The sequence below is a fragment of the Canis lupus genome, chromosome 17 (assembly GCF_011100685.1).
Source record: "Canis lupus familiaris isolate Mischka breed German Shepherd chromosome 17, alternate assembly UU_Cfam_GSD_1.0, whole genome shotgun sequence".
Taxonomy (NCBI): Eukaryota; Metazoa; Chordata; class Mammalia; order Carnivora; family Canidae; genus Canis; species Canis lupus.
Window position 1 is genome coordinate 42,778,187 of NC_049238.1, and position 23,032 is coordinate 42,801,218.

At 34.4% G+C, this 23,032-nt stretch overlaps 1 long non-coding RNA gene across 2 annotated transcripts in view; it reads right to left on the bottom strand.

Annotated features, from left to right (window-relative positions):
* Nucleotides 1-2,672: 2,672 nt before the first annotated feature.
* The window catches only part of LOC111090439, a 74,595-nt gene continuing 54,235 nt past the window's right edge, over nt 2,673-23,032 (bottom strand). For both annotated transcript variants that reach the window (XR_005371885.1, XR_005371886.1), the window contains one exon: nt 2,673-2,920. This is a non-coding gene — a long non-coding RNA (uncharacterized LOC111090439). The remainder of the gene's footprint in view (nt 2,921-23,032) is intronic.

Genomic DNA, 23,032 nt, shown 5'->3' on the forward strand with positions numbered 1-23,032 from the left:
CCTTTTGTAAAGTGAAGACTCATAATACAATTTACTACTTCTTCATGTAGTCATTTTGTAAAAAAGGACTTTTAAAAATGGAATTTTTATATAAAAATAAAATCAGGAGGGCTGACATAAACTCTCAAGTAGTACTGACCTAAGACTTAATAATATAATAGTAAATACATAAATGCTAAATTATTTTCTTGAATTACAGCATGTGTCATTTTTTAAAAATTAAAAACTTCTTAATACTGAGGGGATGTTCTATATGGAGTCCAACCTCTGACTGTTAGAAGCACAATTAAGATAATTAATACTTGATCATGAGTTGAACTAATATTAAACAGAACACAGATTACTTTTTCTGAATGAATGAAAACCTCTTTATTCTAAGAATAAAAAACTTAGAGACCTTTTATCTCTGATAATGTTACCAAAGGTATTAGAAAAATACAGATAAATCTCTTTATTGTCATAGTCATGCATTACATTTTTGTATGCTTTCTTTCTTCATTTATTTTAAATAGGAGAAAATGCCTTTATTCTTCTGTTCCCAGAAACTACAACTGTAGGCAAAGACTGCAAAATGAATGCACTGATTTTGCTGGCAATTTAATTGGATTAGAAATGTCTGTGATGTTTAGAAGATTTTATATTTAATCATCAGGCTTACATAAGGGTAGGATCCATTCTGGGTGAAACTATGGAAGAGGTTAAAGACCTCTTCAGCACATATTGCTAGGTCCCATATAGTTCCCCAGAGCTCACAGACTTCTTTCCAGAAACTCAGCACTGTTTAGGCTGGGGATCTGAGGTCAGAGTTGTGTAAGGACACAGATGAAAGTACGGACATGCAGAATCAAGATTTTCTTATCCAGTGTGAGAGATTCTTCAATGCTCCTTGGTCTTCTGGTATGCCAGTCATAGAAGGCAACCCTATGACTGGCATAGGGTTGCCTATATTTGAAGCTAGATTCAATTCCCCGTGACTATCCATTCCCACTGGAAAGAATGTTTTTAGGCTTCACAAACTCACAACCTGCTCTGTCCTACTGCAACCAACTCCATGCCTTCCTCCCAAGATCTAACATGTTTTTCCCATATTTCCCCAGGGACTAAGTGATCTATATACACTAATCTATATTCAAAGGTCCTGTTCTGTACTCTAGACTCTACCTTACTAGACTAAGACACAAATGCAATTCAAGCTCATTTAAAAAGATAGGTAAATTGCTGTTTACTGATGACACTTTATTTGTTTCCTATCCTATAAGTATAAACATCCATTCACATAAGAGTGATTTCTTAAATATTTTCTTTAAAAGAGATTAGTTTATGTTCTTTTTTCTAAATAACTTGAAAGAACGCCAGCCCTTGCTTTCATTAAGGAAGTCATTAATTAATAATAAACCATTAGTATTATCTTGACAAATGTTAGTGAAAAAGTATGGGCCAATTTAAAAAGTCACTCTTTACAGATAAATTCCAAATTAGGAAGATTCACTCATCCCTTTTGTTGGGGATTAGGACAGGCCACCGTAAAATATGCCACAGTGGAAGATAGATTATTTTGAATTAAAGTTACTTCAGAAGCAGCCAGGACAGAAAGGACACTCTTACCCTCCTGTCTCCAGAAAGCAAGAAATAAATCTCCTATGTGAAATGTACCTTCCCTGCACCAGGAGGTAGAGAGATAGCCTTACTGTCAGAGTTGAGGATTTTGACTATACAAATAAGCCTTCTTACTTTTACTAATTTACTGTCTGGGCCCAACTTCTGTTCGAATTCTGTACTGATTGAAACTTCAAACATAAGTTTTCTTTGTTTTGTCAATTCTTCACTGATTTATGTTTCTCTGTCTAAAATGTATAAAAGCTACATGCCTTTGTCACTTATTTGTGTCTCAATTTTTAATATAGGGATTCCATGTACATACACATATTTAACTTCATTTTGTCCCTTGTTAATCTGTCCTGTGTCAATTATTGATCCAGTCAGAAGAGCTTCTGAATAGTATCAGGAGAAATTTTCTTCTCCCCAACACTTTCTATGAGCAACTTTTCATTTCCTCCTCTTTTTTTGGAAAATCTGTCTTAGCATCTGATAAAAAAAAAAAAAAAAAAAAAAAAAAAAAAAAAAAACCTAGAATACTGGCTCTGATACATTCTTATTCTGTCATCTTTTTATTGGTTCACAGCCTTTCCAATTTTTAGGACTCTTTACTTTCTCATGTTGTTTGTGTTTGCTTTTTTCCTTTTGTTTGATGAATTACACTTGCCAAATGAGGGGAAAAAATATTCTATGTTCAAATACAGTGTCTGGCTTTGTGTTTAACAGATATAAAGTCATAAATAAATGTTATATCTTTACCTTGCAAAGCTTTTTTTGTTTTTTAAATCAGCCCTTGAACTCCCTTACAGCAATTCTCTTTTCTCTCCCATTTCCTCTCATTTATTCTTTCAAATTATTATTATTTTATATCTTTATCATCACTCCCCATCCTACTATCAATATTCTTCCTTCTTTTCTTTTTTCCTCCATCACTCAGAGAAAGAGCTAACATTTGCCTCTGTAGTGAATTTTCTAGTACCAAGTAAATACTAAGGACATGCTGCCAAGAGTGACATACTTGCAATTTATTTGCCCTCCCTGCTTAAATGGGAGAAAGAACAGGTGAGATCTTTTTCAACAATTCATAAATAGAGATTGCTCTCCACTTTGAGTAAATTAAGTTAGTTGCTTTTGTAACAATAATTGAGGCAGTTATCAAGTCTGAAGGACCAAGAAAAATAGAAATGTTTATAGAAACTTTCAGGGGCACTAACTGACTTTCACAGGGCAGTAAAAGAAACTTTTCAACTCTGGAGAGAATTGAAGAAGCACAGAAGTCCACACGTATCTGGCTGCTTCATATCAGGAAGGCATGAATTGGATACTGTAAAGAAAGAAAAAGGTTTGAAATTACATGAAAATCAGACTATCAGGAAGGGAACTAAACTAAACTTAAGGGCAGAGAATAATGCTGTGCTTGAGAACAGATGAATCTCACTATTTGCAAAGTTTCATATTTCTCTAAGGGCAGGAATTGAGCTGGAAAAAGAAGTGGGGAGAGATTTCCTCTCTGCCTCAGGTATCAGGTTCAGGTTGAATATTTCAGGTGGTGCCTCTTCCCTGGGTGTGCAGTAATATGATTCACTGTATGATTAGGCCTTTCTTAAAGATGCTGTTGGTTTGAGGCTGTTGATTTTGCCTCAACCTATTCTCCTGATTGACTTCACATCATGTGCTCCCTTCAAATTTCATTCTGTCAATCACAAATTGTTGAGTTGGAGAATGATGGTAACACCTACAAAAGACTTGTATTACTATTAAAATGAGTGTCTTTATGGTAACAATCCTCTTGGGTTATCTTACCCATCAATTTATAAGATTATAGAAAAAAATAACTTTCAGTTTTTGTTTAATGAAAATCTGATACATACCTAATAAAGGAATTCAAAGGTTGTCGAATGGAAAGCAATGAAGACTGTGGTCTCCTCACTTCCATTTTCACCTCTCTCTGAAAATGGCCCCTATGTGACAACAGGCTAGTTTCTGAGGGTCTGTACATGGTTCATATATACATATTTCATAAAGACAGAGGGATATTTGCTACCTTTGGCTTAAATTTTTGGTCATTTTCTATAGATTATTTGTAAAATACTAGGATAAGGGCTTGGGCAGAGAGAATGCACAATATGGAAATGCGATTCTATCTTAACAGAATGTGAGATTTGATTAGAGGCTGAGAAAAATTAAAGAAGAGAACAATAAAAAAAACTACTGCAAAAGAAGATTAAAATGCTTATGCCTGTAAAATTCTCTCAAGTTTGACCTCTCATGCATGTAGCAATAGAATGATGATAGTCAAATACATGTGATTCACTTGAGAGCACACAAGGTTTTAGATATTAATAAACACAAAAGCCAACATGAATCAATTACAATTCATTTATTTTTTACTCCTCTGTCCATCTAGCAAAACAGAAACAGTCAAAGAACTGGTCCAAGATAAAGAATCAGTATATTATTTTTAAAGAGGTAGACAAAGAGCAGACAGGAGGACAGGAATGAGTATCCATCAACTCTCTTTTTAAGTCACCCCAAATGAACACATTATCTGAGTAAAATTAGTGTGCTTCCCTGAACAGTTTCAAGAAAAAACATCCACAATACCTCTTCATCTGCTACTCAGATTGTCACTCTCTCTCTACATAAATATCTTGTTTTTTCAACAAAAGATCTTAAGTTCTACAATGAGTCAGGCCCTGCAATAAGGTACCAAGTAGGATTTTGAGGTAAAAGATTTAAGCTGGATACATAACAGTTTTTTCTGGGGTCCAGAATTATTGCCCTATCCTAATACTAATGGGAAACAATTTGTGTCATTTCTGAAGGAAAATGCAAATTTCTACCCGACTAGCAGCATTACCAAGAGAATAAAGAGGTACATATTCTATTCAATCTAGTAGCAGTTTATCAGAATAAAATATGAGAAAGATGGTAGAACAGGATAGAAAATATTTTTACTTTTTGTTTGAATGTGAGTCTTTGTACCCTTCCCCCATTGTTCCTCAGAGGTTAAAGGGAAGAAATAAAACTCTCATCACTCATATATTTCTGGTCAAGCAACCCTGAGGGCTACTTCCTGTTTTGCTGTGTGTGAATAATAGTCTGGTGCTTAGGGCAACTGACTTGTGTTTTATTTTATTGTAGTGCTGTAAAGCAATTTTGGTCTCCAACTGAACATTTCATTTCTTCTTTATTAAATTTCATGATTGTTCTTTCACCTCAGGTACTTAGAGTAGTAGCATTTATATTTTTAGAGAGCACATTTTCTTCAATGTAAGTGCTTATTATAAAGAACCTGGTGCTTTTCAGTACATGGATTCCAGGCAAGATATGCGGGATATGGTTACTTAGACCCCGGAAGGGCAGAGTATAGGCATTTACACAATAGAAAGGGGAGGAAGGTAAGCTGACATAATGCACGACAGATCAACGTGATGCCTAATCAATGTGGCAAAAGGGTCAAACCTTCTTGGTTGTGATGTGATTGACAAGAGATGTCATGTCTGTGAGCAGCCAGGGAATGGATATGAACTCTGCTGAGGTCAGAAGCAAAGGACACAAGTTACAAATGAGTAAAATAGATTTCAAGTCAAGTTCAAGTGTCACCTTTTCCATGAAGTCCTCTCTGGCTACATCAGCCCTCACTCTTCTTCCTCTTCAATGAACTTATATATTGCTTCTTTTATTGCTGTACAATTTAATATTCAACCATATTTTTTGTTTTATTCATTCTTCTTTTTAATATTTTTGAATAGCTAATGCCATTGGTTTAGGTGATCATACCTCACTCCTTAACTATCCTACAAGGCTTTAAGGACAGTAGTTATTACGTAAGACATCAGGTGCTGTGGTAGAGTAATATTAATGTAGCCATACTAATAGTATAAAGTATCACTAATGTTTAAGAGACCTTGCAACCTGCATTTTCACAAGTGTTGCTGTTAAAATTTAAACCCGGATGTCTAAAATCCTGCCTCATATTTATTTTATCATAGAGAAGCATTTGAGTTTTACTCAAATAATCAGAATTCTAATCTGACCTCAATCTCCTTCTAGTTGTAAAACTGTGGATATTCACTTCCTTTTTCTGAGTCTCAATTTCATCATCCACAATATGAATATAATATCTCTCCTGAAAATTTCTCAATATGGTTTAAGTTTCAACAAAATCATAACACATAGGAAGAAATATCTGAATCAAAAACTATTATGCAAATTGAATACGGTGCTTCATATTTTCTTTTGTAACTCCCCAGTACCTAGTTGAGTGTTGATATATGAAAGCCATTCAACTATTTTTAAGTGCCATGATTTTAAAGATGATAATGAAATGAGGAAAATAAAATTCAGGAAGCAGGTCTATCAAATAATCAATTTTAGGTGGCCTTTTATGTTTTTCAATTTTAATTTCAGGTGTGTGTATATGTGTATGTACATGTAGGTTTATTGTTTTGAGCAAGGCTAGTGGGTGGAGAGAGAAGTTTGGTGTCTGGAAATAACCATGTTAGCAGAGAATATACAGAGAAAACCAATTAGTTCTGCAAAATTCAGTTGTTAATACATCAGGGAACAAAATTCAACTGAAGTTATTGATTTGGTATATTAAAGTGGTAATTGGGCCTCAGAAGATAATTACTAGAAACCAATATACTTTGTTTAAAAAAAAATCTGGAACATTGGCTGACCTCTATTTCCCATGTACCCTCTCTATCACCCAAGGCATAATAATTTAAATTCAATTTGTTGGAATTTGATGTTTATTTTGAAATTCTAATTATGAAAGGCTATTAAATTGGAAGCTCCCTATAAACCATGCCTTCCAGTATTCAGGTGCTTATGTAATCTTCTCCTACATTAACTCTGGGTTTGGCACATAGCTTGTTTTGATCAATGGAAAATTAGCATGGCAATGAAAGCAGAGGTTTGAAACCTATGTGCTCATTGGTGCTTGTCATCTTAGAACTTCTCTTAGAAACCAGCTACCATTCTGTAAAGAAGGTTAAACAAGAGTACTAAATAATGAGAGGTGGCACAAAAAGAGAAAGAGACCTTGAAGAATAAGAGGCCATCTTGGAAATTACATCCCAATTGAGCTCACGTTTGAATATAGTTGCTTGAATGACTTCAGCAAAGAAAAAATATGGAGCAGAAGAACCACCCACAGAATTATGATAATGAATAAGTCACTATTGCTTAAAGCCTTGAAGTTTTACTTACTTTGTTTTGATACTTAATAAAACACTCATAAAGGCTCAAGCATTATGGATCTAACACAAATTTCACCCCCGATATATTTCATTGGCTAGCTTCCCATCATATATATTAGTATAAAAGTAACCAAGGGCACCTGTGTGGCTCAGTGGTTGAGCATCTGCTTTTGGCTCAGGGTGTGATCCTGTAATCCCAGAATCAAGTCCCACACCAGGAGCCCTGCGGGGAGTCTGCTTCTCCCTCTGTCTTTGTTTCTGCTTCTCTCTGTGTGCCTCTCATGAATAAATAAAATCTTAAAAAAAACAAATAACCAGAAACTTGAATTTTTAAGTCTCTTGAGCTCACTGAACTTTACCACCTAAACTCAAAACTGCAGTTTAGAAAAATGGATGCTCCTTCTAAATATGCCCCATAAGGATATATGGAGAGGGAGGCAAAATTTGATTGTGCCTTGACTCCCATTTTCCTTCAACCTTTTGAGACCTATCACTCCAAAGTTTGCAAATAAACATGAGTTTTTTTGAGGAATTGGGCCAATAAAGAGTAGAATAACAACTCTGGAAAATCCTTGTGAAGTGTGAGTCCAAAGAAAAATCTCCAAAGGACTTTACCTTTCCATAGCATTCTCTCTCATGAAGGGTAACAATTTCCTAGCTTAATAATTAAAGTCCACTTTCCCCAAAACTTCAAAAATCTTCAAGTATCTCTGACTGACTTTCACATACATTTGGATAACATCCATTTCTATTCCAAGAAGGGCTCCTGCTCTCTGAATTTCTTTTCCTTTTCCTTTATTACCCTTGTTCAAATATTCTCACAGCTCAGTTATCTTTCTTAGATGGGCCTTTTGGTCTTTTTTGGGGGATGATCAATTTTGCCCATTATTCATAAGCTTCAAAGAACCATGTTGGGGACCCAGAGTACAAGAATGGAGAGGAAATTTGGAATGACAGGTCTCAAGGGCTCCTTTGAAATATTCTCATTACAGTAAGTTGCAGACAGATTTTTTTCTCATTGAATCTATTAAATCAAACTCTTTTTCCATTATTCTGGAGGCTGCTATGATCTAAATCTTACCAACATGGCACATATTACCTTACCTAATCCATAATCACTCCTGCACCTTTGGAATTAGTAAGCACAATTGTTCTTTACAATAGAATCAAATGACACTTCATAGACTCCTTTGTATATAAACTAAAGTGAGGGTCTGGATTGACCATTTTAGTGTAAGAAAGAAAAATTCTCTATGTCTCCTAGAAGATATGATAATAACAAAAAAAGAGGAAGATAAGGGAAAAGATGAGTGGCTAACTTTTAAATTACAGAACTTATTTACTTTTTAGAGTAACTGAAAAATTAAAGTACTTGATTAAATAAAATAGATAATAATGGAGAAGTGAATTCTGTTTCAATTTTAATTTATTTTAAAATTATGTGGTTCAAGCCTCTCAGGAATGTAAAAAAAAAAAAAAAATCTACCTTGAACGTTTTCTCTTCATATCTAATGAAATGTTTTTTAACTTAATGCATATATATTGAATGGAAAATTTGGCAAGTTTAAACTATGTAGATAACACATATAAATTCTATAATGCAGTCAAGTTACATGAGTATTTTCCTCTGACTTTTCCCATCCTAAAGACTGGAATTGTTAAGGGGACTTACATGGCAGAGTCACCAATTAAAAAACACATCATTAGCAAATATATTTATAGAGTAGATTTAGATGTACAGAGTGATGGCAAAGATAGTACAGAGTTCTCATACATGCCATACCCAATTTCTCCTATTTTTATTATCTTACATGCAATACTTGTCACAATTAATGAACAATTACTGATACCTTATTATTAACCAAGTCCACACTTTATTCAGCCTTACTTTATGCCTAATGTTCTTTTTCTATTTCAAAATCCCATCCAAGCTATCATATTATATTTAATCGTCACACTTCCTTAGGCTTCTCTAGACTATGACAGATTCTCAGACTTTCCTTGTTTTTTGATAGTTTTCAGAAATACTGATCTAATATTCTGTAGAATGTCAGTCAACAAATATTTATCTGATGCTTTTCTTATGGTTAAACTCTTTTAGGAAAAAGGTCCACAGTGGTAAAGTATCATTTTTATCACATCATATCAAGGACACATATTATCAATATGATTCCTTACAACTGTTAATCTTAATCACCTGAATTTAAAACAATGTTTCTCAAGTTTCTACACTATAGAGATACTCTTTATTCCCTCTTGCCTGCATACTGTAGTCTTTGGGAGCAAGTCATTGTACCCAGCTCACAATTAAGGAGTGGGAGTTACGCTCTACCTCTTTGAAGGTGAAATACCTAAAAAAAAAAAAAAAAAAAAAAAAAAAAAAAAATTACTTGAAATTCTGGAAAGATATTTGTTTATTCTCCCTCATTTATTATTGTTCAAGTATTTGTTTATGCCACAGTATGGACACATGTATATTTATTTTATAGTTTAGGTCATAATCCAGTGCAATTTAATTTTTTTTTCTTTTTTTGTTCAAATTGTCCCTGCCTTGGCCACTGAAGCTCTTTCAGTTATATTGATTTGACATACTCCCATCATTTTGTTGCTTTTGTTTTTTAGTATTCCTTACTTTTTTGTTACTATAAGATGCTCCTGGCTAATCTTGTATGTTTCTTTCCCAAGTCCTAGAATAAGTTATTTGCCCATGGAATTTGGTTTCCTTTATTGAAAACAGTATTAGAAATCAGTATCATGGCACTAGGTGTGTTCATTGCTCTAGAGTATCATTGCTTCTAGATCCTCTCAGCTGACAGAGCAAGAAGATATACGTGTATATACTAACTTACGTACTTACACATATCTATGTACATTTCTATGTAATCATCAGTTTATCTATTAAACTAAAAATGTCTCTTACTGTAATCTGTTACTATATAGATCATTCTATACTGCTTCCCTGGCTTATCTGTGCCTCCTAGAAAAGGACATCTTGGTTATTTACACCTCTGGCAATATGAATAAAGCCGCTACAAACATTCATGCACAGGTTTTTGTATGAGAATAACTTTATTTATTTATTTATTTTTTTAATTTATTTTTTATTGGTGTTCAATTTACTAACATACAGAATAACCCCCAGTGCCCGTCACCCATTCACTCCCACCCCCCCGCCCTCCTCCCCTTCTACCACTCCTAGTTCGTTTCCCAGAGAGAATAACTTTTTAATTCAACTGGGTAAATACCTAGGAGTTTGAAAGGTAGATCATTTAATAAAACTACACTTAGCTTTATAAGCAACTGGCAAAGAAAATTCCAAAATGGCTGTACCATTTTGCTTTTTATTGACAATAAAGGAGAGTTCCTTTAGCTCCTCATTTATGCTGGCATTTGATGTTGTTAGTGTTTTGAATTTTAGCCTTTCTACAGGTATGTAGTAGCATCTCATTGTTGCTTTAATTTCCAATTTCCTAATAGCAAATGATGTTGTGCATCTTATGGTTATTTGCCATCTAAGTAATATCTTCTTTGGCAAGATATCCATTTAGCTACTTTGTCATTTTTAGCTAGACTGTTGATTTTTTTCATTGTTGAGTATAAGAGTTTTAAAGTTATGTATACTTTGGATGCATATTCTTTAGCAGATATATGGTTTTGCAAATCATTTTCTCTTACAATCTTTTCATTCTCATATTGATACCTCTCACGGAGTAGAACTTTTTAATTTTAATTACATTCATTTTTTTTCATGGATCATGCAAATGTGTTTTATAAAAATTTCACCACCAAATCCAAAGTCATGTTAATTTTCCCTTCTATGTTTTCTTCAAGATGTCTTATAGATATGCCTTATATGATTCCTATATTACATTTTGAGCTAATAATTGGATAAGATATATCTATGTTCATTTTTTGAATATGGAGTTCCAGTATTTCTGTAAAAATTGTGGACAAGACAATCCTTTCTCTCTTCACTTTGCTCTCTGGTCAAAGATTAGTTGACTATAATTTGGGTGAGTTAATTATTTCTAAGATCTCTGTTCTATTCTGTTGACCTATATATCTACTCTTATCAATATCCCACTGTCTTGACTACTATAGCTTTATAATAACTCTTAAAATTGGGTATTGTGACTGATCAAAGTTCTTCTTCAGTATTGTGTTGGCTACAAGAGGTCTTCTGATTTTCCATATAAATTTTAGGATCATTTTGTCAATTTTACAAATAGCTTGCTGGGCTTTTGATTGAGGTTGCATTAAATCTATAATCAAATTGAGAATAATCGTTATTTTAGCAATATTGACTCTTCCAGTTCGTGAACATGAACTAAGAACAACTATTTCTAGTTTATATTATTAACCTTTAAGTTACTTGGTAACTATGTTAAATTAGTATTGCTGATTACGTTTCTGGGGACATTGTTTAAATCACTTGACTTGTAAAGGACAATGTATCTCTTATTATTATAAAAGATACATTTCTAGACACATATTCATTATTAAATGTTTAGAAAACCATTTTTCTCTTACTTTGGGGGTTGCAGGACTTCTAATTTTGATATTCACTTAAGCTGTTTATTTATAATGCAACAGAAATTCTAAAACTACCTAAAATGCATTTATTCATATTCACTTTATTCATTAGGATTGGCTGTGTGGTGGAGTAAAGACTAAGGAGTGTTTGAAGTATTAGTATTTAAGTATCCAAAACTTAATATTCAAAGATCTGTGAAAAATCATACATCATAGTCAAAACTATCAATAAAGTCAACTCAATTCAAAAGATATGTTGTGCTAAATTTTAAGCCTTTGGCAGTACTAATGTTGGATGTTCGATTGACTTGGGGCTTCAACCTATTGCTTTTGGAGTGTGTAGAAAAAGCTGAATCTGAATCAAACTCATCCTGATCAATGTAAATAAAATCTCTTCCTTTTTATTATATCTGGCATATCTGAACAGATTACTTCCCCCCCAAAACAATATCATTAAAACAACACCTTTGCATTTCTTACAGACAGCAATGATTCCTAACATTAATTAATTTATCCACCATACTACACATGATTATAGTGTCCTTAAAATACTAGAGTCTCTATGAATCGTTCACCCATATAAAATGTAGTTTATATCAAGAAAAGCTGATTAGAATGCTTACCAGTAGCAAAGACAATATTTTAAGTTCCAATAAAAATTAAGTTCAAGGTGGAGTGTAATATCATGATCTAGTATGTCACGACTGATGTTGCTCCTGTGTCTTGCTAAATTATTTTCCCTACTTGTGTTAGTTGAAATTTGATATTGAGTAATACAGAGATGTGTTCCCTATAAAATATGCTGGGAGAAGTGCATGAGGTTTGACAATAGGAGAAAGTGATGAAGACTTGAAGTGATGAAGATTCCTGCGTATGGTAGGAAACCTTGTGTATTCTTAGAATACTATAATCTTAGAGAAAGAATTAATGAAAGAGAGAGATTGAGATTCAAATACAGCTTTTTTTTTTAACTTTTCATTTTTAAATTCAAAACAAATATTCTACATATGTTAGAATTAGAATCAAGTATTTGCTTTAGAGCCTCAAAATAGTTCTCAAAGAACTGTATTATATCCACTAGAAAATATACTTTATTTACTCTTGTATTGAGTGCTTTTACTTAATATCCAGAGAAATATGTTTGATGAACTAGTTTTACCATTATAAATTGATATAGCTATTCTTCTAGATTGGTCAGAATATGATACATCCTATCTTGTTACGGGCTAGGATAACATAATTAAATTTAAGCTAATCATTTCTATAATTTGGGATGGATACAGGCAGAATTAAGTGGTTCCATATAAGACTGACTCAATTTTCCAAAGGATGAAAAAGGCAAAGTACTTGATTAAGGGAGGAGGTAGAGTTAAGATCTAAGAAGAAAAAGAAAAAAAGTTGTTTTGAGGAAAAATAATTAGAAATAAAAGTCAACACCACTAAGGATGAATGAAAAAAATGTTTCCTAGAGCTTAGATTACAGATATCGTTTTTGGTTTCAATTTCAAAATGCCTAATAAAGACTCTTAAATCTATATTTTGAAACAGACAAATTTACCCAAAGGCTAGTTAGGAATCAGGATCATGAGGCAGACTCTGTGGTCTCTTTAAATTGTTGCTCATTCCTAGGGTGTCTAGAGGCTCAGTAGGTTTGAGTCCAACTCTTGATTTCAGCTCAAGTAATGATCTCAGGATTCGGAAATCAAGTTCCACGTTGGGCTATACACCCAGCTTAAGATTCTCTCTCTCCTGCTCCTTTCTCTTGGTCTAAATAAATAAATAAACAAAACAAAACAAAACAAATGGTTGTTCATTCATTTATTTTACCAAGAGGAAAACAAAAAATAAAAAGAAAATAAGAAAAAAGAGGAAAAACAGGAAATTTTGTTTTTGTTTTGTTTTTGTTTTTGTTTTTTTTGTTTGGCTCCAAATCATCTGAAAGGTCTCTGAGTCTTAGAAAGAGATGAGAAGTTAAATAGGAAGTGGTCTGTTCAAAATGTCAATGTGGAAAATAGTAAGTGAAGTTGCTCCATATTTGGATATTTGAATGACTCAAAGTTTTAATATGTCAGCTGTCTCTGGTCTGAAGCATGAAGGGATATCCAAGAGTTAGATATCTATTCTCAACCCCAGGTGACTTAACTAGGGTGATAATCCTATCATATTACTCTATATCCATGTGGTCTCTCCACCTGTTTTCTTTTACACTGGACTCTCTCTCTTTTTTAAAAAATGTTTTTGACTTATTATTACTGATATCTCCTACTCCTGAAAGAGTCTGTATCTTAGCCCCAATTTATACAACAAATACAACTTTCCTATAGAAAATAGCATTTTACAAAATGATACCCTTGAACAAAAGATAGTGATTATCAAGTGTTACTAGAGGAAATCACTACCAGCAACAAACTGATTTGATTTCCAAATCTTTCCACATCAAAGTTTAATAAAATGAACATACCAATGTTATTTTAATGAAAACTATTTTCATGTCAGAAATAAGACTGAAAAAATAAACGGTGGTATTTTCTTTAGTCAAATTGGTAAAGGAATATAAGAATATAGTTGAATAAATAAAATAGAACCTTGAGTGTTCATGAATGCAGTTGAAATGGAAAACAATTAAATTCAGAGTAGGATGAAAATGCAAATGAGGAGGAAGCTGGCCATGTAAGAGAAGTGTTTCAGGCAGCACAGGTAATATTGAAAAGAAAAATCGGCTTTTATGACTTGAATATTAGGAGAGGGAAGTACAGAGAAGGCTGTGGCTAGGGAATTCAAAATTATTCATTCATTCATAAATATTTACTATGTCTCCTTCAAGATGCTAGGGATATAGTGGCAAAGACAGCACCTGTATTCATTTCATTTAATTCTATCAGTATAAATAGCTAATAACCAGTAAACAAATAAATACAAAATGTGATAAGTGATAATATATTCTATAAAGATACATAAATACAGTCCTGGAGAGAGAGGGGTGTAGAAGACTCCAGTATTAGAAATGGAGGTCAGAGGGATCCCTGGGTGGCTCAGAGGTTTAGTACCTGCCTTTGGCCTGGGGCATGATCCTGGAGTCTCTGGATCGAATCCCACATCGGGCTCCTTGCATGGAGCCTGCTTCTCCCTCTGTCTGTGTCTCTGCCTCTCCCTCCCTCTCTCTCATGAGTAAATAAATAAAATCTTAAAAAAAAAAAAAAAGAAATGGAGGTCAGAGAAGAGTTTTCTAATACAGTAAATAAATGGTGCAAGGTTGGAAGTGATGCAGAGATCTGAGGAGGGGGATTCTAGAACAAAGAAACATTAAATCTAAGATCTCAAAAACAGAGATGCTTGGTGTGCTTAAAAAAACACCACAAGGGATCCCTGGGTGGCGCAGCGGTTTGGCGCCTGCCTTTGGCCCAGGGCGTGATCCTGGAGACCCGGAATCGAATCCCATGTGGGCTCCCGGTGCATGGAGCCTGCTTCTCCCTCTGCCTGTGTCTCTGCCTCTCTCTCTCTCTCTCTCTCTCTCTCTCTGTGTGACTATCATGAATAAATAAATAAAATCTTAAACAAACAAACAAACAAACAAAAAAACCACAAAAGCCAAATGGCTGCAGAGAAGTGAGCAATGGGAAGGAGGCAGGATATGAGAAAAGGAGATAGCCAGCACCAAATTAAGGCACACATGGTAATAACAATGGATTTTTTTGAGATACATGAAAAAATTATAGCAATTTTACAAAATAAGTGATATGAGACCTAGCATACCATTAATAGTACTCCTCCGTACGGTGTAGAAAAACATTTACTGCTAAGTACAAGGGTGGAATCAGGGACATGTATCAGGTGCTAGATAACACTTATACTGAAATAATAGTGGTAGCATTAGGGAGACGGGCTGGAGTGTGGCTTTGTTTTGAAGGAAAAGTCAACAGAATTTACTTCATAGATTACCCGTTCATAGTTTGAATTGGCTAAGCAGAATAGTATGGGTGATGTTAGGCCATGAGCGATTTTAGGGCTGTTGCTCCTATATAGCTTCATGGTGTTTGAATGAGAACTGCTACAATGACAAGGGCTATGTGACTAACTGAGGAGTATGCAATTAGGGATTTTAGGTCCATTAGACATAGGCAGATAGAGCTTGTCATGATTATGCCTCATAGGGATAATATTACAAATGGGTATGCAAGAAGCTGGTTAAGGGATTTAGTAGGGTTGCAATTCGTATTATACCATATCCCCCTAGTCTTAGAAGTACAGTGGCAAGTACTATGGAGCCAGCAATAGGGGCTTCTACATGTGCTTTTGGTAGTCATAGGTGGAGCCCATATAGGGGTATCTTTACTATGAATGCTATCATGCATGCTAATCATAAGAAGATATTAGATCAAGAATTTGATAGAGATTGGATTCAGTATTGAATTATGAGGAAATTTAGGGAGCCTATGGTGTTTTGGATGAAGAGTAGTGCTACTAGAAGAGGTAGATACCCTATTAGTGTATAGAATAGAAAGTAAAGTCCTGCGCTTAGTCATTCAGTTTGATTTCTTCATCAGGTAATGATAATAAGAGGTGGAATTAGTGTAGCTTCAAATAAGATATAAAAGAGAATTAGTTCTGTAGCAGTAAATGTTATGATCAGGAATAGTTGAAGTGTGATAAGTATTGAGATATATAGTTTTTTTCGAGTTAAAGTTTCTTTTGCTAGGGGAATTGGCTTGCTATTAACATGAGTGGTAAAAGTCATGTTGTGAGTGCTAGCAAGGGTGCTGATAGGGAGTCGGAGAAAAATAGCAATGAGAAATTAAGGCTATTGTCGTTAGGTCAATTTAGATAGAATAGGCTAATTAAACTGATTAGTAGGCTATATGCTGTTGTGTTGATCCAGCTATGCTAGGTTTTGATATGATAGGTATTGCGGTGGGGACAATAACTTTAGCATTGTAGAAGGTTTAGATTTTGTACATAATCGGTGCCAGAGGAATAGTTGATAAAGAGAGATGTCTAGAATATCTCCATGGCTTTCAACTTTGGCAATAAGAATGATGGAGTTACCATCGAGAGGGTTGGAGAAAACAGAGAAAAGGAAAAATATGAGTTGAGGAGTTGAGGAGAAGACCAGGATTTAAATTTTGACTTGTTGGCTTTGTTTTATTGACTCCTAGACTTTCACATGGAGATGTCAGATGGAAAAATAAATACACCTGCCATTTGAATACAGATGGCATTTAAAGTCATAGTTTTAAGTGAGCTCATCAAGAGAAATCATCCAAGGAATGAGTCCTATGTCTCTTCAAATGTATATATTTGGAAGATGAGGAAGATTCAGCAACAAATGTTCAGTAAATTGGAGGAGAGAAAGTGGTCGGCAGAAAGAGGGAAATAAGTGCTTTAAGAAATTGGAAGTAATCAGTTAGGTCAAATGTTGTAATAAGTTGAATAAAGTGAGGCTAAAAAATAGCATTAGTTTTAGCATCATGAGGTCATGAGTGTCAAAAAGATTAATAGCACTTTTATTAATGTCAGGAAAATAATATATGACTGTGATAAATTCAAGAGAAAAATGGGAGAAGGGGGGATGAAAACAGCAAATTTTCTACGAAGGGGAACCTCAAAAGGTAATTTCTCCAGAGAAGTTCACATAGATTGTATGAGTTTTTAGGATGGGAGACATACATAGAAGCAAAGCAGTGTTTCAATTTATTCTAACGTGTAGAAAAGGGTCAGGTGACCAAGGGAAAGCTGTGACAATGGTAGACTGTTCATAAATGACATTATTTTTTAAAACCAGCCTTGAAAGTATTACTAAGAATGGTAAAAAATAAACTCAGAAGATATTTTTACACCCCAGTCAAAATGTTCTTATAGAGTAAATAAGAAGTGAGTTAGAAAGTAAATGGAAACAATTGTTTTAAAGAATAATTTTGCATTAGTTAACACAGTTGAAGGTGCACATCCACTGAGACCCACCAACACAACTTCAAAGTCTATGTGCTGAGTATGCCTCATACATTAAAGAAGAAAAGGTCCTAAAGATGCTCCAAATCCTCAGGTTGACAGAAAAATGAAAACCAACCCAAATGGCACTCATTAATGGCCTGGATAAAGACATATTATAGTATTACAGATGAAAGCAGGTAAAAAAAAATAAATGTATTAACATAAATAAACATGTACATCTCTAAAATCTCAGTTTATAAAGATGCCAACTGCGGGAAGATATACACATAATGGTACTAACATAGGTGAATTACAAACAGACACAAAACAATATGCAATTGCATAACTATTTTACAGACACACACATGTTGAAAATACAACTGCTGGATGGAAAGGACACATAGGAAATTCAAAATTATGATTTCCAAGTAAGGAAAAATGAGTATGAGGCCAGAATATGACTGAAAAATTTCATAATATCTCCTACAATATGTTTTAATTTCTTAGAATGTAAGAGAGAGGAAAAAAGAAAAAAATATAAGGACAGGTTGAATAAGAGCCTGAATTTTGCCATATAATGCTGGGAAGGAGACCTCACCTAAGTCTCTTTTGAGCTAATGAAGAGTTGCCCAAATTAGAGAGACTGGACCTGGAGAAGTCCCTCATCTATGGCATCAATTTCCTATTTCCCCTGGTTGTACACTATATGCTATGTGCACAAACACATTGATTTATTTATATTATTTTTAAATACTTTAATTTTGTCTGAATTTTAAAAAGTATTTTGCCTGAAAATGCCAAATATTCTAAAATAGAGAAGCTGCAAAAAAAAAATGGTGTACAACTGGGGAATTTAACGTGATAAAGTTAGTTAAGTGATGATAACTTATTTTGTGCATTCAATGGAGAGAACCAATGCTAAACGCAGAGGGTTTTTCTTTTCTTTTTCATCTTCCCTGTAGGCCTATATAACCTCACATACTTTTCTGCATAAGACAAGCACACGATCCAGAGACTGTAGCCTCTTAATTAACTGCCATGGGAATGTTTAGGTGTAAAATTAGTCACCAGAGGGAGCCCATATTATTCCTCAAAAGCAATCACAAAAGACTGAGGACAAAATGAAAATATATTTAAAGATTGGGGCAGAGAAGTTCAAGGAGAGTACAGAGTGTTCTTTTACTGTTTCTTAAACTGCAGTTTCCTTCCAATTTCAAGCTTTGGAATAAACTAACTTTGATGATGCAAAGGGTTTTTTTTTAATAAAGAAGACATAAGGAGAAACAATTTTTTTTTTCCTCAGTGGCTATTTTATCCATTGACCTTCACATCTACTTAATGTGAAAACTTCTTTTGTATATTTTGGTTCAATTTACCCATGAATAAGAAATTCTATTAGGCTTCTGGGTAGGTTAACTATAATTCCTAAACAATGCAAGTGTCAATACTTTGCCTGATTCTTTTCAAAATGAAATCAATCACAGCCATGTATTTAACAAATGAAATTGTCTACACATTTTAATCTTTTAATCAAGTATGAAAGAAATCGGTTTGAAAAGCAGAAGCTCTTTACTCCAAAGTACTTTCTTTTGTGAAATTCTATAATTTTGGGATTATATGAAATGGATAAATGGAATCTATAAATGGTTGTCTATCAATCAATTCAAAGAATGAAACTCTTTTTTTAGAAAAACTCAGGACAAAATCTCAGGCACGCATTTTGGTACTGTACAATTGAATCATTTATATGCTTGACTGGACAAAGATGGATAAAATGTCACATGCAATGTACTCTATGATCTCTACTGGCTTTGCTTACCCAGCTATAAAGCTTGAAGAACTAGAATGAGATTGTGGATTATTCAGAATTTTTTATTAACTTCTCATATTTCTATTACTAAGAACATGACTGAAACTCTACTGAAATTTGTATGTCTTTTCAGTTGGTAATAATGGTTCGAATTGACTGACCTGCCTTTACATGCTGAATTCTGTAAAAACTGTCTTAAGATATTTAGGCACAAGGAGTGGGAGACCTGCCACTACTGTGCAGACAACTCTAGAAACCTAATTGTTAATTTACTTTACTCTATTTCTATTGTCATCCAGCCATTTATTTAAAATGTAGATACTCACCTTATTTCACATGACTATCCTTACCATTCCTAGTTGGAATAAAATAATGGTTTAGGTAGACTTCATATACCTTACCCCATTTCTGAACCTTTGCATGAACTGTAGTGTAGCAGGTATTGGATGTGACCTGGAGTGAAAGATCTTGACTCTTGACTAGCTATAATATTTTCTACCTATGTGACCTTAGGGAATTTACTTAATCTCTATTTTCCCATTTTAAAATTAGGTCACTAACACTCCTAAAACAATCAATGTGATACATCATATCAGCAAGAGAAAAACCAAGAACCATATGAGCCTCTCATTAGATGCAGAGAAAGCATTTGACAAAATACAGCATCCATTCCTGATCAAAACTCTTCAGAGTGTAGGGATAGAAGGAACATTCCTCAACATCTTAAAAGCCATCTACGAAAAGCCCACAGCAAATATCATTCTCAATGGGGAAGCAATGGGAGCCTTTCCCCTAAGATCAGGAACAAGACAGGGATGTCCACTCTCACCACTGCTATTCAACATAGTACTGGAAGTCCTAGCCTCAGCAATCAGACAACAAAAAGACATTAAAGGCATTCAAATTGGGAAAGAAGAAGTCAAACTCTCCCTCTTTGCCGATGACATGATACTCTACATAGAAAACCCAAAAGACTCCACCCCAAGATTGCTAGAACTCATACAGTAATTTGGCAGCATGGCAGGATACAAAATTAATGTCCAGAAATCAGTGGCATTTCTATACACTAACAATGAGACTGAAGAAAGAGAAATTAAGGAGTCAATCCCATTTACAATTGCACCCAAAAGCAGAAGATACCTAGGAATAAAACTAACCAAAGAGGTAAAGGATCTATACCCTAAAAACTACAGAACACTTCTGAAAGAATGTGAGGAAGACACAAAGAGATGGAAAAATATTCCATGCTCATGGATTGGCAGAATTAATATTGTGAAAATGTCAATGTTACCCAGGGCAATTTACACGTTTAATGCAATCCCTATCAAAATACCATGGATTTTCTTCAGAGAGTTAGAACAAATTATTTTAAGATTTGTGTGGAGTCAGAAAAGACCCCGAATAGCCAGGGGAATTTTAAAAAGAAAATCATATCTGGGAGCATCACAATGCCAGATTTCAGGTTGTACTACAAAGCTGTGGTCATCAGGATAGTGTGGTCCTGGCACAAAAACAGACACATAGATCAATGGAACAGAATAGAGAACCCAGAAGTGGACCCTCAACTTTATGGTCAACTAATATTCAGTAAAGGAGGAAAGACTATCCATTGGAAGAAAGACGGTCTCTTCAATAAATGGTGCTGGGAAAATTGGACATCCACATGCAGAAGAATGAAACTAGACCACTCTCTTTCACCATACACAAAGATAAACTCAAAATGGATGAAAGATCTAAATGTAAGACAAGATTCCATCAAAATCCTAGAGGGAACACAGGCAACACCCTTTTTGAACTCAGCCACAGTAACTTCTAGCAAGATACATCCACGAAGGCAAAAGAAACAAAAGCAAGAATGAACTATTGGGACTTCATCAAAATAAGAAGCTTTTGCACAGCAAAGGATACAGTCAACAAAACTCAAAGACAACCTACAGAATGGGAGAAGATATTTGCAAATGACATATCAGATAAAGGGCTAGTTTCCAAGATCTATAAAGAACTTATTCAACTCAACATCAAAGAAACAAACAATCCAATCATGAAATAGGCAAAAGACATGAAGAGAAATCTCACAGAGGAAGACATAGACATGGCCAACATGCTCATCAGAAAATGCTCTGCATCACTGGCTATCAGGGAAATACAAATCAAAACCACAATGAGATACCACCTTACACCAGTGAGAATGGGGAAAATTAACAAGGCAGGAAACCACAAATGTTGGAGAGGATGTGGAGAAAAGGGAACTCTCTTACACTGTTGGTGGGAATGTGAACTGGTGCAGCCACTCTGGAAAACTGTGTGGAGGTTCCTCAAAGAGTTAAAAATAGACCTGCCCTAGGACCCAGCAATTGCACTGCTGGGAATTTACCCCAAAGATACAGATGCAATGAAATGCCGGGACACCTGCGCCTCAATGTTTATAGCAGCAATGTCCACAATAGCCAAACTGTGGAAGGAGCCTTGGTGTCCATCGAAAGTTGAATGGATAAAGAAGGTGTAGTTTATGTATACAATGGAATATTCCTCAGCCATTAGAAATGACAAATACCCACCATTTGCTTCGACGTGGATGGAACTGGAGGGTATTATGCTGAGTGAAGTAAGTCAATCGGAGAAGGACAAACATTATATGTTCTCATTCATTTGGGGTATATAAATAATAGTGAAAGGGAATATAAGGGAAGGGAGAAGAAATGTGTGGGAAATATCAGAAAGGGAGACAGAACATGAAGACTCCTAACTCTGGGAAACGAACTAGGGGTGGTGGAAGGGGAGGAGGGCAGGGGGTGGGGGTGAATGGGTGACGGGCACTGAGGGGGGCACTTGACGGGATGAGCACTGGGTGTTATTCTGTATGCTGATAAATTGAACACCAATAAAAAATAAATTTATTAAAAAATAAATAAATAAAAATAAAATTGGGTCACTTATACTTCTTACCTCATACAGTTATTGGGAACATTAAATGAAATATTCCTTGGTGAAGAATATTGACAAGGACATGGTAAATTCTTAATGATGATTTGCTGCCTCTCATCTTTTTATTATTGTTGTTGGTGGTGGTATTATACTCAAAAAACAGCCCAGTTATGACCATCTCCTAATCTACACATTTCACTTTCCACCAATTGAACTGAGCTTGCTTTGATTTTGACTTATACTTTTTTTTTTTTGGCTTAACACTAACACTTTCATGTATTACTGAACTGTCCTTCCAATAGGTCAAATGTCCTGTTACAGTTAGAATCTTTTCCCTTGTAATTTTCAATAGTCTCTTAATTTTAATTTCCTCTACAAATATTTTTGTGCACACACAGAGGTATATACACATATATCCACTGTTGTCAAAACATAAAATGAAGAATGTACCCAAGGACACTTCTGTAGCTTCTCAATCTTGGTCTGCTAAACAAGAATCTGATCTATAGACTGTGGTTGTAGAGGAGGTAGGGAAGTGGTGAAGGTGGCAGGGAACTAGAACAAGGAGGAGATTGAGAGATCAGGAAAGATCTAGAAACAATTTAGAGCCATGACATTTTTGCTGTGTCTAGTAGAAAGTGCTGTAGATTGACAAAACTAGTCCATAATAAAAATTGAAAATGACAACAAAAATCACAATGATAGGTTTTGGAATTAAATTTGTAGCAATGCAGTAAATGTAAATATAAATAACAAAATTATATACTTCTGCTGAAATTCTACCCAAAGTATTTTTCCCAAGATTGTAGTTTTCCTATAGGACCATAAATGTCAATCTATAGTATATATTTGCAAGCTTATAAGCATTAATTACTAGTGATTCATTGAGAAAACCATTGATATTTTCTGTTTAATTTTTATGGTATGGTAAATTTTTTTTCATATAAACTTTTCTAAAGAGTGACAGTAATAATAATATACACTGGTTTTTCACTTCCACTGTAATGGCAGCTCAAAAAAATACCACTCAAGT